Below are 15918 nucleotides of genomic sequence, written 5' to 3' on the forward strand. Positions count from 1 at the left end.
AGATGCTGTATGCAGACATTGGCTTTGCACTGCCCTGGTTGTCGCTCAAAAAAAGGTCTCAGTTTTTTTGAAAGTAACTTCAAACAACAATCAGGTAAATTCCCAATTCCCCACCCTCAAAAATATATGAATATATAGTGGAATTTTTTTTTACATACTTACTCCTCCTACAATCTTGATCCTGTTTAGTAGAGTTAAGAGCTTGTTTGCACCATATGCAGTCAGGTGCGTTTTTAAAAATGTATCCCACACAGTAAAAAAAATGGAAAATTTATATCAAATACTTACCATAATTTTCCTTTCCTGATGGGCTCCATGGCAGCATACGTGTGGGTTAGCCCCGCCTCCATAATTACCCAATAGGACCTCTACTCCCATAAATCTTTGCTCCAAGCTGCTATCCGTGTTCCGTAACTAGCCTACTCCAACATTTGGGAGGGAACTCCTGCTGCCATGGAGCCCATCAGGAAAGGAAAATTACGGTAAGTATTTGATATAAATTTTCCATTTTCCTGACAGGCTCCATGGCAGCATACGTGTGGGAAATAACTCGCCAAACACACCCGGGTGGGCTAAAAATGTTGAGCAAAGAAACTAGATTTTTATTTTTCATTGTCCACTGACAATACTTGTAAACCAAAATTAACAGAAGAAAGCGCAGCTGGCTCTACACAATAATGGGAAACAAAGGTATTAATTGAAGACCAGGAAGCTGCTCTACAGATAACTTCTGGTGCGACATGTCGAACTGCTGCCCAAGAGGTCGAGATGCCCCGAGTTGAATGAGCCGTCACTGCCTCAGGAGGAACCATGCCCTTTGCCTTGTACGCCCTTTGAATCGTTTGGACCACCCAAGATGAGATTGATCTTACCGATGCTCGCATCCCTTTATTTTTGCCATGGAGAAGGACAAAAAGAAAGTCTGTTCGTCTGAACAAGGCTGTAGCGTCCAGATATTTTCAAGTTTCAAGGTGCGACCAACATCCAGGGGATGAATCTCTTGGTTGTCTGACATTCTAAACGTAGGTAGCACGATCTCCTGATTTTCGTGAAATACTGATGTGACTTTTGGATTTGACCCAAGCATAGGGATCAGGACCACTCTGTCCGGAAAGAAAGTTAGAAATGGTTCAACAGACCCAAGATTCCTAATTTCCGACACTCTTTTGGCTGAAGTTATTGCCACCAGAAACACCATCTTGATAGTGAGATCTCCTAAAGACAGGGGAGCATCCAAACCTTTCCCAAGATCAGAAAGAAAGTCCAATACTAACGGAAGGTCCCATTTGGGAAACCTGGGCCTCTTTTGAGGCCTAAGCCTGATGGCTCCTTTAAAGAATTGTTGAATTAAGGTGCGATTTGCCCATGAAACTCCTGTAAAGGCTGAAATGGCTGAAACTTGTACTCTGAGGGGGCGTACACACGGGCGGACTGTCTGCCCAAACTAAGTTCGTCAGACAGTCCGCGCAACTTTTGAAATGAACGGACTCGCCCACACACGCGGAGGAAAGTCCGCTCATTTCGAGCGCGTGTCAAGGTAGGCGGGGCCCGCGACAGAGACGTCGCGGGCCCCGCCGCCTGGAATGGACTTAAAGGGGAACCCCAATGCCGAAAAAAATCGGCGTGGAGTTCCCCCCAAAGTCCACAACAGACCCTTATCCGAGCACGCTACCCGGCCGGCCAGGAAAGGGGGGCGAGCGAGCGCCCCCACCTCCTGAGCCGTACCAGGCCGCATGCCCTCAACATGGGGGGTGCCTTGGGGAAGGGGGGGGCCGCGCGGCTCCCCCACCCCAAAGCACCTTGTCCCCATGTTGATGAGGACAAGGGCCTCTTCCCGACAACCCTGGCCGTTGGTTGTCGGGGTCTGCGGGCGGGGGGCTTATCGGAATCCGGGAGCCCCCTTTAATAAGGGGGCCCCCGGATACCGGCCCCCCACCCTATGTGAATGAGTATGGGGTACAATGTACCCCTACCCATTCACCTGTGAAAAAAAGTACAAAAAAAAAAACACAACACAGGGTTAAAATATTTTATTGCACAGCTCCGGGGGTCTTCCGTCTTCGGGGGTCTTCTCGCCGTACTCCTCCGCTATCTTCTTGTAGCTCTTTTGCTAGCGGTGGAGTCCTGCTTTCTTCCTCCCCGCCGCCGGCCTCTTCTCCCGACTTCGGGGGTCTTGTCCCCCTCTTCGGTTCTTCTGCCGGGCCACCGCACCTTCTTATAGCTCTTTTAGAGGCGGTGGCCCGGTCTTCTGTTGCCGCCTTCCGTTCTTCTGCCGGGCCACCGCGCCTTCTTATAGCTCTTTTACAGGCGGTGGCCCGGTCTTCTGTCGCCGCTGTCGCTGTCGCCGCCTTCCGTTCTTCTTCTTCTTCTTCTTCTTCTTCTCCAGGAGATGTTGACACGACGCTCTCTCCGGCCGGAATGCCAGAGCCGTGCTGCGCTGCCACTTATATAGTGACAATGGGGCGGTGTCACATGGTATATGTCACATGGGTTGGTCACATGGTGACCCCGCCCCCTTACGATGTCATAGTCCCCATGTGACATCAACCCATGTGACCAACCCATGTGACATATACCATGTGACACCGCCCCATTGTCACTATATAAGTGGCCGCGCAGCGCGGCTCTGGCATTCCGGCCGGAGAGAGCGTCGTGTCAACATCTCCTGGAGAAGAAGAAGAAGAAGAAGAAGAAGAAGAACGGAAGGCAGCGACAGCGGCGACAGAAGACCAGGCCACCGCCTGTAAAAGAGCTATAAGAAGGCGCGGTGGCCCGGCAGAAGAATCGAAGGCGGCGACAGAAGACCGGGCCACCGCCTCTAAAAGAGCTATAAGAAGGCGCGGTGGCCCGGCAGAAGAACCGAAGAGGGGGACAAGACCCCCGAAGTCGGGAGAAGAGGCCGGCGGCGGGGAGGAAGAAAGCCGGACTCCTCCGCTAGCAAAAGAGCTACAAGAAGATAGCGGAGGAGTACGGCGAGAAGACCCCCGAAGACGGAAGACCCCCGGGGGTGTGCAATAAAATATTTTAACCCTGTGTTGTGTTTTTTTTTTGTACTTTTTTTCACAGGTGAATGGGTAGGGGTACATTGTACCCCATACTCATTCACATAGGGTGGGGGGCCGGTATCCGGGGGCCCCCTTATTAAAGGGGGCTCCCGGATTCCGATAAGCCCCCCGCCCGCAGACCCCGACAACCAACGGCCAGGGTTGTCGGGAAGAGGCCCTTGTCCTCATCAACATGGGGACAAGGTGCTTTGGGGTGGGGGGGTCGCGCGCCCCCCCCCTTCCCCAAGGCACCCCCCATGTTGAGGGCACGCGGCCTGGTACGGCTCAGGAGGGGGGGCGCTCGCTCGCCCCCCTTTCCTGGCCAGCCGGGTAGCGTGCTCGGACAAGGGTCTGTTGTGGACTTTGGGGGAACCCCACGCCGATTTTTTTCGGCGTTGGGGTTCCCCTTTAAGTCCATACCAGGCGGCGGGGCCTGCCACGTCTCCTTCGCGGGCCCCGCCTACCTGGAGACACGCTCGAAATGAGCAGACTTTTCTCCGGGCAAGAACAGTTCGCTCATTTCGAAAGTACAGCGGACTGGCACACACACGGGCGGACTGTCCGCTCAAACCAAGTTTCAGCGGACAGTTTTACGGAAATTCCGTAAGACTTTGTTCGTCAGACAGTCCACTGAAACTGTCCGCTAAAGCCCACACACGAGCGGACTGTCCGCTGAAACACTGTTCAGCGGACAAAGTTGGGCGAACAGTCCGCCCGTGTGTACGCGGCCTTAGAGAACTAACTGCCAGAGACAAGTCTAACCCTGACTGAAGGAAAGACAAGATATCTTGAACTGCCGGAGAATTATATGAATTTGACCTAGAAGACATGTGGCCCATAAACCTGGCCCATATACGTTCGTACACTTTATTGGTACTCTTCCATCTGGCACTAAGAAGGGTTGGAATTGCTTCTTCTGGGAAACCTAGAGCTTCTAGCCTTCCCCTCTCAAGAACCATGCCCTGAGGTGTAGACAGGATGGGCAGGGGTGTAACAGTGTGCCTTGAGACAGTAGATCTGGCCTGAGAGGCAGGGGAACTGGGTCCTGATAGCTGAGGAGCAACAGCAGAGGAAACCAAGGCCTGTTGGGCCAGAATGGTATTATCGCAATGATTTCCACCTTCTCCCCTCTGAGCCTCCGAAGGAACTGTAGGATTACAGGAACTGGAGGGAAGGCGTAGGCTCTCTGGAACTTCCAACAATCCGTGAGAGCATCTATCCCGAAAGCCTGAGGATCCCTGAACCTCGAGTAGTATCTGTGCATCTTGCGATTGTACGGCGAAGCGAACAGATCGACCTCTGGAGATACTCCCAGAGTCAGAAGCCACTCGAAGACATCCCTGTGAAGGGACCACTCGTTGTTGTCTATTTTGACCCTTGACAGAAAATCTGCTTGAACATTCTGGACCCCTGGGATGTATACAGCAGAAATGTTGACCACATTCTTCTGAGCCCAGTTCATTATCGGTTCTACTTCTCGTAAAAGAGACCAACTGCGAGTCCCTCCTTGTTTCTTTATATAGGCCACCGCAGTTGTGTTGTCCAGTCTTAACATTACTGACGACCCTGCCACCAGATGGCAAAATGCTATGAGTGCTTGAAAGGCTGCTCTCAACTCCAGGATGTTGGAGACCACACACCGTGACGGGAACGACCACCTTCCTTGAGCTACTTCCGTAAGGCAGTGAGCGCCCCAACCTTTGTTGCTGGCATCTGAGGTTACTATTACCCAGGAAATGGGGACTATCGAATGATGGTTGCGTAGATTCTTCCCTTGAAGCCACCAGAGGAGAGACATCCTCATCGCTGGTGTAAGGAGTATGCGCTGTGTTTGATTGGACGAGTCCCACTGTTGCAGAAACCCTTTCTGGAAGGGACGAGTGTGCCACTGGGCCCACTTCACCATAGGGATGGTGGCCGTCATTGTGCCGATCACTTTCAAGCATTGTAGAGCCGAAAGATGAGATGAATTCCAAGCCTTGTGAATCCTGTCCCGGATCACACTGATTTTTTCCTCCGGCAGAGAGATAGTGCCTTTTAATGTGTCGAACTGAGCCCCTAGAAACACGATCACTTGAGTTGGAACCAGATGGCTCTTCTCTAGGTTCAGGAGCCAACCAAACGTCTGTAGAGTGGAGATGACTAAACTCTTGTGTTCCAGAATTTGATCTCTGTCCTGAGATAATAGGAGCAAATCGTCCAGATAATGATGGAGACGAACTCCTTTGACTCGTAAGAGAGCTACTATCGCTAGGAGTACCTTGGAGAAGACCCGAGGAGATGTTGTCAACCCGAATGGGAGACAGGTAAACTGGAGGTGTTGATCGCCAACTGCGAAACGGAGAAATTGCTGGAAATCCCTTGCTACTGGCACGTGAAAGTATGCGTCCTTCAAATCGATTGAGATTAACCAATCCCCTAGCTGCACCGACTGTTGGATTGTAAGAAGAGACTCCATTTTGAACTTTTCCTTGCGAATGAAGGAATTGAGGAGGGTCAAATCTATCACCTGCCTCCATGCGCCATTTCTTTTCTGAACCATAAACAGAGGAGAATACATGCCTTCGCCACGTTCGTCTTCTGGCACGGGCACGGCTGCGCCTTGATCCAGCAAACAACTTACGTAGGTCAATAGGACCTGTTTCTTTTCCTCTGAGCCTGGAATTGTTGTGGGAATGAACCTTAATCTCGGAGTGTTGATGAAAGTCCACTTGTGACCCGAGGAAACCGTCTTGACGGTCCAATAATCTTGAATTGAGGCCGCCCAAACATGTCGGTAGCGAAGAAGGCGAGCCCCCACCTGACATGTTTGAGCGGGCCCAATTTCAAAAAGATTTGGTAGAATCTTGATTACCTGCGGAAGCCCCCTTTGAGGTTTTCTTAAGGGAGGATTGTCTGGACCTCCAAGATCTAAAGAACTCCCTGCCGGGTCTATAACTGCGCGCTTCTCTAGCGCGATCCGAGGTCTGCCTTCTTGGAAAAATACGTTTTTGGTTTTGAAGACGTCTGTCTTGAGGGAGGAACCCAGACCTCCCACCTGTGGCCCGGGATATGGCGCTATCTAGTTTATTACCAAACAAGGAGGTTCCCTCAAATGGTATACGACACCATGCCTGCTTAGATGTTGGATCCGCCAACCAGGGACGGAGCCACAAAGCACGGCGTGCCGAGACTGCTGCCAACATAGCCCGAGACAGAAGGCGGGTAATGTCAATAGATGCCTCCCCCAAAAAAGCTGATGCCATTCTGATCTCCTGAATAGGAGAGTCTTTAGCCTTATTCACTGAGATACCTCTCAAGAACTCTTCAACATTGTCGGCCCATGTTTCAATAGCCTTTGAGACTGCGGCTAAAGCCAAAGTTGGTTTACAAGCCATCCCTGAAGTTAGATAAATTCTTTTCAGATCTGAGTCAATTCTTCTCTTTAACGGATCTTTGAAAGATACTGTGTCTTCCAAAGGGAGAGTCACGTATTTGACTAAACGCATAAGAGCTGCGTCTACCAGAGGAGCTGATTCAAGGTGCTTCACATCATCCTCCTTAAAGGGGTACAATTTAGACACCTTTGATTGCATGGAGCTCTTCCTATCAATCTTGCTCCATTCTTCAGTAATGATTTCTCCCAATTCAGATAGGAAAGGAAAATGTTGCCGTTCCTTTTTGAGTTGTTTGAAAAACTTTCTTTGTTTGGGGAGGGGAGAAGAAGTGGGTTCTTCCCATTTTAAAGCTTCTTTCACTGCCTTGACAAGAGCAGGTACTAAAGCATAATCAAATCCTACTCCTGGATCCTCTGGATCCGATTCGCTGTCAGACAAGAGCACAGAGTGGTGGCATGGTTGAGAAGATTCCCCAGTCTCTTGTAAGAGCCCTTCACCTCCTGAAGGACATAATGGATCTGAGGGGTATTCCATAGCGTGATGAGCTTCCCTCTGCTGCAGGGATTCCTTTACCACTCTTCTCACCATAGATTCCAAGCGTTGATCCGCACCATCTCTTTCATCTGCGACTTTAGAGAAGCAATGATCACAGACCGATTTGTCTGATGGGATGGGCATCTTACAGCCCCAACATGAATTATCTGGTCCTCTGCTTGAGTGCGAGTGACCACTGCGTTGTTCAGATCTGGAAGACCTACGGTAACCAGACTTTGACGATGATTTGCGGTGGTGCGATTTTGACGATCCACTGCGACTATGCGCACTGTAATGCGGTTCAGACCTAGAAGGGCTATAAGGAAATATACAAGAAAGAGAGAGAGATACAGACCAGGCTGGTATCAAATGCTAAGGAATACTCCACAAATACACAGCAATCCAGCCATGCACATACCTGTTACAAGCGGGCAGGTCACTAGTAGGCAGTGAGGCATCCATGACTAAGAACGCTGACTGTAACAACAATAGACCCTCATAAGCAGCCATACAAAACACAGGAGCAACAATACATCAGACCATAACCTACCTTACACCAACCAGAGAATGGCCCGGGAAGTCGCTGAATTTCCTGCAATCATTCCCAAATTCTGACATCTCTCACTGTGTTTTAAATATGGCGCCCATGACGTCATCAGCGGCGTCAGCCTCGCTTTGGATTTGGGTCCGCGCATGCGCAGAACGCAGGGGAGAAAGGCTGCTGGAACGCGGAAGCGTCAGCGCCTATACACAAGAACCAGCTGGCATATGAAAAAGACACAGGTAGAAAAAAAAAGAAAACACATAAACACTGCTGCCATGAAAAACGGAATTTTTACAGCTCACCACTCCACCAACGATCATCTGGCCGAACAGGTTCAAGCACACACCACCGATCCACCGGGCAGATAATGGCCACCTTACATAGCAGGTAATAAGCCGTGCGCACTTATCTTCGGACAAACCAAGCCTTCAGCGCTACTCTGCCATACACTCCATACCCATGCTTAACAGACAGGGCCTATCGGAGGAACAAAAGCTTGATAGTCGGCCGACTTGATCGTAGTGAAGATCTCTTCAGATAGGAAACACCTGTCCTATGGAGGAGGACAAAAAAGGAACACGGATAGCAGCTTGGAGCAAAGATTTATGGGAGTAGAGGTCCTATTGGGTAATTATGGAGGCGGGGCTAACCCACACGTATGCTGCCATGGAGCCTGTCAGGAAAGACACATTTTCTGACCACCTAAGTTCACACCATTTCATTCCGTTCCATTGCTTTCAATAAAAGTACAACAGTATGCATTTTTTTTGTACCAGAAGGAATGTTAATGTGTATAAATGCAACAGAACGCCCATAAACATGAGGAAAAAGATGTTTGTGTACTAAATATAGATTTTGTGTAGTGGGGGGGGGGGAGCATGGCAAACACATTACAAACACATGTAAGTGTGATGGGGAACTGCACAATGAATGCACAGATTGTAGTGTAAACAAGTCCTATAGGTCCTATAGGTATAGGCTGATCCAGGAAACGGACCATACTGTACTGTTCATAGATCATATTTGTGATATGTGATGTTTAACCACTTCAGGACCGCCGTATTGCCAATGTACGTCAACACAATGGCACAGGCAGGCACAATCACGTAGATGTACGTGAATGCCTTCTAGCGGGTGGGGGGTCCGATTGGACCCCCTCCCGCTAGATACGGCGGTCCCTTTCGGTGCCGGAGCGACCCGCGATGAGGGGATGGCCGTTGGTTTCTGGCCATCCCCTCTCGATCGCTCCTGGCCAGTGACGAACTTCCTCCCCTGGGAAAATGTAAACACAGGAGGAGGAAGTGATGTCACACTCCTCGTGGCGGTCTTTTTGAACCGGACAGCGAGGAGTGAAGACGTCCAAGTAAGTGCACCAACAGTCCACTGACACATAGGTACACACAGGCACACATTTCACCCCAGTCACCCCCCGATCACCCCCCCGATCGGCCCCCCCGCCCCCCCCCAGTCACAGTGTCACTAATGCAGTGTTCATTTATTTATTGATCACTACATTTAGTGTCAGTTGTGACTGTAAAAAGTGTCAGGGCAGCTAGTGTTAGGCCCCTTTAGGTCCAGGGTAGCCCCCTACCCCCCCCTAATAAAGGTTTAACCCCTTGATTGCCCTCCCAGTTAACCCTTTCACCCTCTTTTACCAGTGTCACTAAGCGATCGTTTTTCTGATCGCTGCAATAGTGTCACTGGTCCCGCTAGGAAGCTAGTTTTTTTTTAGGTTCAACGCCAGGTTTTTATACCGTTAGGTACCCCGATATATAACCTAATAAAGGTTTTAACCCTTTGATTGCCCCTAGAGTTAACCCTTTCACCAGCGATCGCTGCATAAGTGTCACTGGTGACGCTGGTTAGCAAGTTAGTTATTTAGTTATTTAGGTTCCCCGTCAGGTTTTTATAAAGCTTCAGGTACCCCCATATAAATACCCAATAAAGGTTTTAACCCCTGATTGCCCTTAGTTAACCCTTTCACCAGTGATCACCGTATAAGTGTTACGGGTGACGCTGGTTAGGTAGTTCGCTTTTTATAGCATCAGGGCACCCGCCATTTATTACCTAATAAAGGTTTAACCCCCTGATCACCCGGCGGGTGATATAAATTTGGTTTTAGGGTCAGAAAGGGTCTGCGTCGCCCCAGGCAGTGCTAGGTTAGTGCCAGCACCGCTAATACCCACGCGCAAAGCACACACCTCCCTTAGTGGTATAGTATCCGAACAGATCAATATCTGATCTGATCAGATCTATACTAGCGTGCCCAGCAATTTAGGGTTCTAAAAAAACGCATTGTTAGCAGGATCAATCCAGATACCTGCTAGCACCTGCGTTTTGCCCCTCTGCCCAGCCCAGCCCAGCCCACCCAAGTGCAGTATCGATCGATCACTGTCACTTACAAAACACAACACACATAACTGCAGCGTTCGCAGAGTCAGGCCTGATCCCTGCGATCGCTAACAGTTTTTTTTTGTAGCGTTTTATACAGTCGCTGACAGGCTAGGTGCTTTTTTACCTGTGAGTCTCACTACTGTACCCCTAAATTTAGAGCCCAAAATGGCAAAGCGAAGGTACACTAGTGAAGAGGCCTACACGTTTCTGAGCATGACAGATAGTGAAGAGGAAGACACTGATCTGTCAGATTCAGGCTCAGAATACGAACCTGTAGAGGACAGCGCCTCCATGTCAGATAGCTCTGACGACGAAGAAGAGGTCCCTGCTATTGTCAGGCGTACCCGACCCCGATTTTCTGATGTTGTTGAGGTGCAGGAACCGCAAGTCCCTCGTATGGAGTATAGAGCCAGTACTAGCGCCGCTCATCCTTTTGGTGAACTGGCAAGCACCAGTGGCCTAGTACACCCTGGACGTACATCCAGCACTGCAGTATCACGTGGTGATGTGGCGAGTCCCATAAGTGCAGTTCAAGCTGGCGAGGTGGCAAGCACAAGTAGTGTCCCGCTGCCACCAAGAAGAAGACAAAGACAGGCCCGTCGTACCCATAGTGCCCTTCCTGCAGAATTCGCCTATCCTAATTGGGTGCCCACCACTTCTGCAGAACCCGTACTTCCCCCATTCACTGCCAAACCCGGTATTCAGGTGGATACAGATGATTTTACGCCACTCGATTTTTATTCTCTGTATCTCACGGAAGATCTCTATAGATCTATTGTGGACCAAACCAATTTATATGCTGGTCAACGCATCGCCGCTAATCCCCAGTTGCCGTCTCTTGCCAGAGATTGGAAACCAGTTACGGTTTCCGAATTTAAGACGTTTTTGGGCCTTTCCCTCAACATGGGCACACATAAATTTATGCGGATGCGGGCTTATTGGTCCACGCATCCGGCTGACCACATGCCCGTGTTCTCTAACTCCATGTCCAGGAAACGATACGAGCAGATCTTGCGGTTCTTGCACTTCAGTGACAATGAACTTTGTCGTCCACGTGGAGACCCTGAATACGATCGGCTCTACAAAATTCGGCCCCTCATAAACCACTTCAACCAACGTTTTGCAGACTTGTTTACTCCCCAAAAAGTTGTCTGCGTTGATGAGTCCCTGGTTAAGTTTACTGGTCGCTTGTCATTCAAACAGTACATTCCCAACAAGCGTACCAGATACGGGGTCAAGCTCTATAAGTGCTGTGACAGGGCCACAGGCTATGCATGGAGCTTTATGGTTTATGAGGGTAAAGATAGTTACGTAGAGCCGGAGAACTGCCCTGATTACATAGGAAGCGCTGGCAAGATAGTGTGGAAATTGGTGTCACCCTTATTCGGAAAGGGGTACCACTTGTACGTGGACAACTATTACACCAGCGTGCCACTGTTTAGTCATTTATTTGATAATCAGATTGGAGCATGTGGCACCGTGCGACCTAATCGCCGGGGCTTTCCCCAGCGGCTTGTAGATTCCCGTCTTAGGCTGGGGGAGAGAGCCTGCTATCGGTGTAATAATTTGCTCGCTATGAAGTGGAGGCATAATAAGAATGTTTTCGTTCTTACCTCCCTTCATGCAGACACGACGGTCCAAATTTTTACGGCGACTGGTATTGTGGAGAAACCCCTCTGTGTCCACGAATATAACAAAAATATGGGAGGGGTGGACCTCAATGACCAGATGTTGGCGCCGTATCTAACTTCCCGTAAGACCAGACGCTGGTACAAAAAAGTGTCTGCTTACTTATTTCAATTGGCTTTGCTGAATGCTTTTGTGCAATACAAAACTTCAGGCGGAACATTAACCTTTCTTTTCTTCCAAAGAGAGGTTGTCACAGAGCTTCTGTATCCAGAGGGTCCTGTACCTCACCATTCCCAACCAAATGCAGTAAGCTGGCTGCATGAGAGGCATTATTCTTATGTCCTCCCGAGTACCCCTACCCAACGAGCCCCCCAAAAAAGATGTCGTGTCTGTAGCAAGCGCGGATATAGGCGTGACACCCGTTCTTATTGTCCACGCTGTCCTGGCAATCCTGGTCTTTGTCAGGGTGAGTGTTTTGAACGCTACCATGAACTAGTGAAGTATTAGCGTAGGGTACAGCATTTCACAGGCTAGGCACACTTACACAGGGTCTCCCAAGATGCCATCGCATTTTGAGAGACCCAAACCATTACAGTTACAGTTTACAGTTCAAAAAAAAGTGTATAAAAAAAAAAAAAAAAAAGTAAAATAAAAAAAACAAAAAAAATATAAAATATAAAAACCAAAAATAGTTGTCGTTTTATTGTTCTCTCTCTCTTTCTCTCTCTCTCTCTCTCTCTCTCTTCTCTCTAATTTTTTATACTTTACTGTTTACTGTGTTATTGTTAACCATTTTTCATGTTTTCAGGTACGCCATTCAGCTGAGGCGTGGATTTATTTATCTTGACAGCAACAGCGTTTGCTCCCACGATACATAAAGCCGCGACTCCAGTGCTGTAGGAGGTGATTTCACCACCACAGTTAAAAAAGAGCATATATGCCGAAGCATGGGGGCATAAGGGGTGGAGGAGCGATTTTGCTCCTAATGCCGCGTACATACGGTCAAAATTCCGACGGAGGGCTTGCCCGTGGAAAAGTTTGAACGTATGTACGCAGCATAACTTTTTTGCGGGAGGATGCCCCCATGCTTCGGCATATATATATTTTAGGCACAGGTTGTGTTAAAAAATGTTTTATTTTTTACTGTTTTTTTTGGCAATTGCTTTGCAGGTATGGTATGGTAAGGTTTTACTGGGATGTTACTTTGTTTTAACGTTAACCATAATTTGCTTAGCAGGTACGCCATTCAGCTGCAGCGCGGATTTATTTATCTTGACAGCAACAGCGTTTGCTCCCACGATACATAAAGCCGTGACTCCAGTGCTGTAGGCGGTGATTTCACCACCACAGTTAAAAAAGAGCATATATGCCGAAGCATGGGGGCATAAGGGGTGGAGGAGCGATTTTGCTCCTAATGCCGCGTACATACGGTCAAAATTCCGACGGAGGGCTTGCCCGTGGAAAAGTTTGAACGTATGTACGCAGCATAACTTTTTTGCGGGAGGATGCCCCCATGCTTCGGCATATATATATTTTAGGCACAGGTTGTGTTAAAAAATGTTTTATTTTTTACTGTTTTTTTTGGCAATTGCTTTGCAGGTATGGTATGGTAAGGTTTTACTGGGATGTTACTTTGTTTTAACGTTAACCATAATTTGCTTAGCAGGTACGCCATTCAGCTGCAGCGCGGATTTATTTATCTTGACAGCAACAGCGTTTGCTCCCACGATACATAAAGCCGTGACTCCAGTGCTGTAGGCGGTGATTTCACCACCACAGTTAAAAAAGAGCATATATGCCGAAGCATGGGGGCATAAGGGGTGGAGGAGCGATTTTGCTCCTAATGCCGCGTACATACGGTCAAAATTCCGACAGGGGGCTTGCCCATGGAAAAGTTTGAACGTATGTACGCGGCATAACTTTTTTGCGGGAGGATGCCCCCATGCTTCGGCATATATAAATGGTGCATGTATGTCCATCATTAGAAGTGGGTGGATGAAGGGAGGTATCTAATGGTGGGCATACCCACCGATCAATCTCTTTTTTTTCGTTCAGACAACATGACTCTCAGTAAATAGCTTGGGGTGTCTACTTTCCAAAATGGGGTAATTTGGGGGGGTTTTGTGCTATTTTGGCATTTTATGGCCTTTGCACCCTTAGAAATCCTGAAGGTGGTGATTGGTTTTCGGGGTGCCGTACGCGACTAAACTCCCAAAAAGTCCCACACATGTGGTATCCCCATACTCGGGAGAAGTAGCTGAATATATTTTGGGGTGCAATTCCACATATAACCATGGCATGTGTGAGCAATATATCATTTAGTGACAACTTTTTGTACATTTTTTTTTTTTTTTTTGTCATTATTCAATCCCTTGGGACAAAAAAAAAAAATATTCAATAGTGTCAAGATGGCCCTCGGCAAATAGCTTGGGGTGTCTACTTTCCAAAATGGGGTCATTTGGGGGGGTTTTGTGCCATCTTGGCATTTTATGGCCGTCAAAACTGTGATAGGTAGTGATAGGTAGTGAGGAGTAAAATAAAAAAATTATGCCCTTAGAAATCCTGAAGGCGGTGCTTGGATTTCGGGGTCCCGTACGTGGCTAGGCTCCCAAAAAGTCCCACACATGTGGTATCCCTGTACTCAGGAGAAGCAGCAGAATGTATTTTGGGGTGTCATTTCACATATGCCCATAGCATGTGTGAGCAATATATCATTTAGTGACAACTTTGTGCAAAAAAAAAAAAGTTTGTAATATTCCCGCAACTTGTGGCAAAATATAAAATATTCCATGGACTCAACATGCCTCTCAGTAAATAGCTTGGGGTGTCTACTTTCCAAAATGGGGTCATTTTGGGGGGTTTTGTGCTATTTTGACTTTTTATGGCCTTCGAAACTGTGATAGGTAGTGAGGGGTGAAATCAAAAATTTGCACCCTTAGAAATCCTGAAGGTGGTGATTGGTTTTCGGGATGCCGTGCGCGACTAGACTCCCAAAAAGTCCCACACATGTGGTATCCCCTTCCCCGGGAGAAGTAGCGGAATATATTTTGGGGTGCAATTCCACATATAACCATGGCATGTGTGAGCAATATATCATTTAGTGACAACTTTTTGTAAATTTTTTTTTTTTTTTTGTCATTATTCAATCCCTTAGGACAAAAAAAATAAATATTCAATGGGCTCAACATACCCATCAGCAGTTTCCTTGGGGTGTCTACTTTCCAAAATGGGGTCATTTGGGGGGGGGTTTGTACTGCCCTGCCATTTTAGCACCTCAAGAAATGAGATAGGCAGTCATAAATTAAAAGCTGTGTAAATTCCAGAAAATGTACTCTAGTTTGTAGACGCTATAACTTTTGCGCAAACCAAAAAATATACGCTTATTGACATTTTTTTTACTAAAGACATGTGGCTGAATAAATTTTGCCCTCAATGTATGACTAAAATTTAGTTTATTCGATTTTTCTTATAACAAAAAGAAGAAAATATCATTTTTTTTCAAAATTTTCGCTCTTTTTCCATTTATATCGCAAAAAATAAAAATCGCAGAGGCAATCAAATACCATCAAAAGAAAGCTCTATTTGTGAGAAGAAAAGGACGCAAATTTTGTTTGGGTGCAATATTGCATGACCGCGCAATTACCAGTTAAAGCAGCGCAGTGCGAAATTGGAAAAAGACCTCTGGTCCTTAAGTTGTTTATTGGTCCGGGGCTGAAGTGGTTAAGGATCTTTGGAATTGCTATGACATTATTTTATGTATTTATTTTCAGAGAGCAAAGAATGGATTTTAGTTATGTGCTCACAAGGTGTCTTTATTGAATTGTAGTTTATAACCACAAATCATGGGAGTTTGCATAATTTAAAAAAATTACAGCTTAACTCGACTTTTATTGAGAAAAAAACATTCCCCTCTGGGTGATCTATATACATTGCAGGGATTTTAACAAACTTTTTTGCAGATTCCTACCCTTTGTTATTCTGAAGAAATCCCTGTTTGTTCCTCTCGGTTCCTATGCTGAGTGCGTTTAATGGGATTGATTTCATAATTATCAACAGCTGCTGCAGAATCAGGGCTCTAATGAGGAAAGTTGGAGGGTCTGAATCCCTTTGGAAGTTATTCCCTATTGGGAGTATCTTACCAAAAATTACATTTTTGTTGCAGGGGATGCCCAAAATCTGACTTGTATCTTAGTGTAGACATCTGGGAAAATCAGTGAGCCAAACACACAAGCAGGAAATTATGTTTCTGGGGTGTGTTCTGTACACATTCAGTATAGAACACCTTCAGGTACTCATATTGCATTGCACTTTATGGACAATTACAAAGCTGCAGGTGGAAAAGGAAAGCTCATTTTCAATAATATTCAGCTACAATATGACTTGTGTCGCTATTGTA

Source organism: Lithobates pipiens, unplaced genomic scaffold (assembly GCF_037356315.1).
Source record: "Lithobates pipiens isolate NorthernLeopardFrog02 unplaced genomic scaffold, aLitPip1_a1.2 Scaffold_13, whole genome shotgun sequence".
NCBI lineage: Eukaryota > Metazoa > Chordata > Amphibia > Anura > Ranidae > Lithobates > Lithobates pipiens.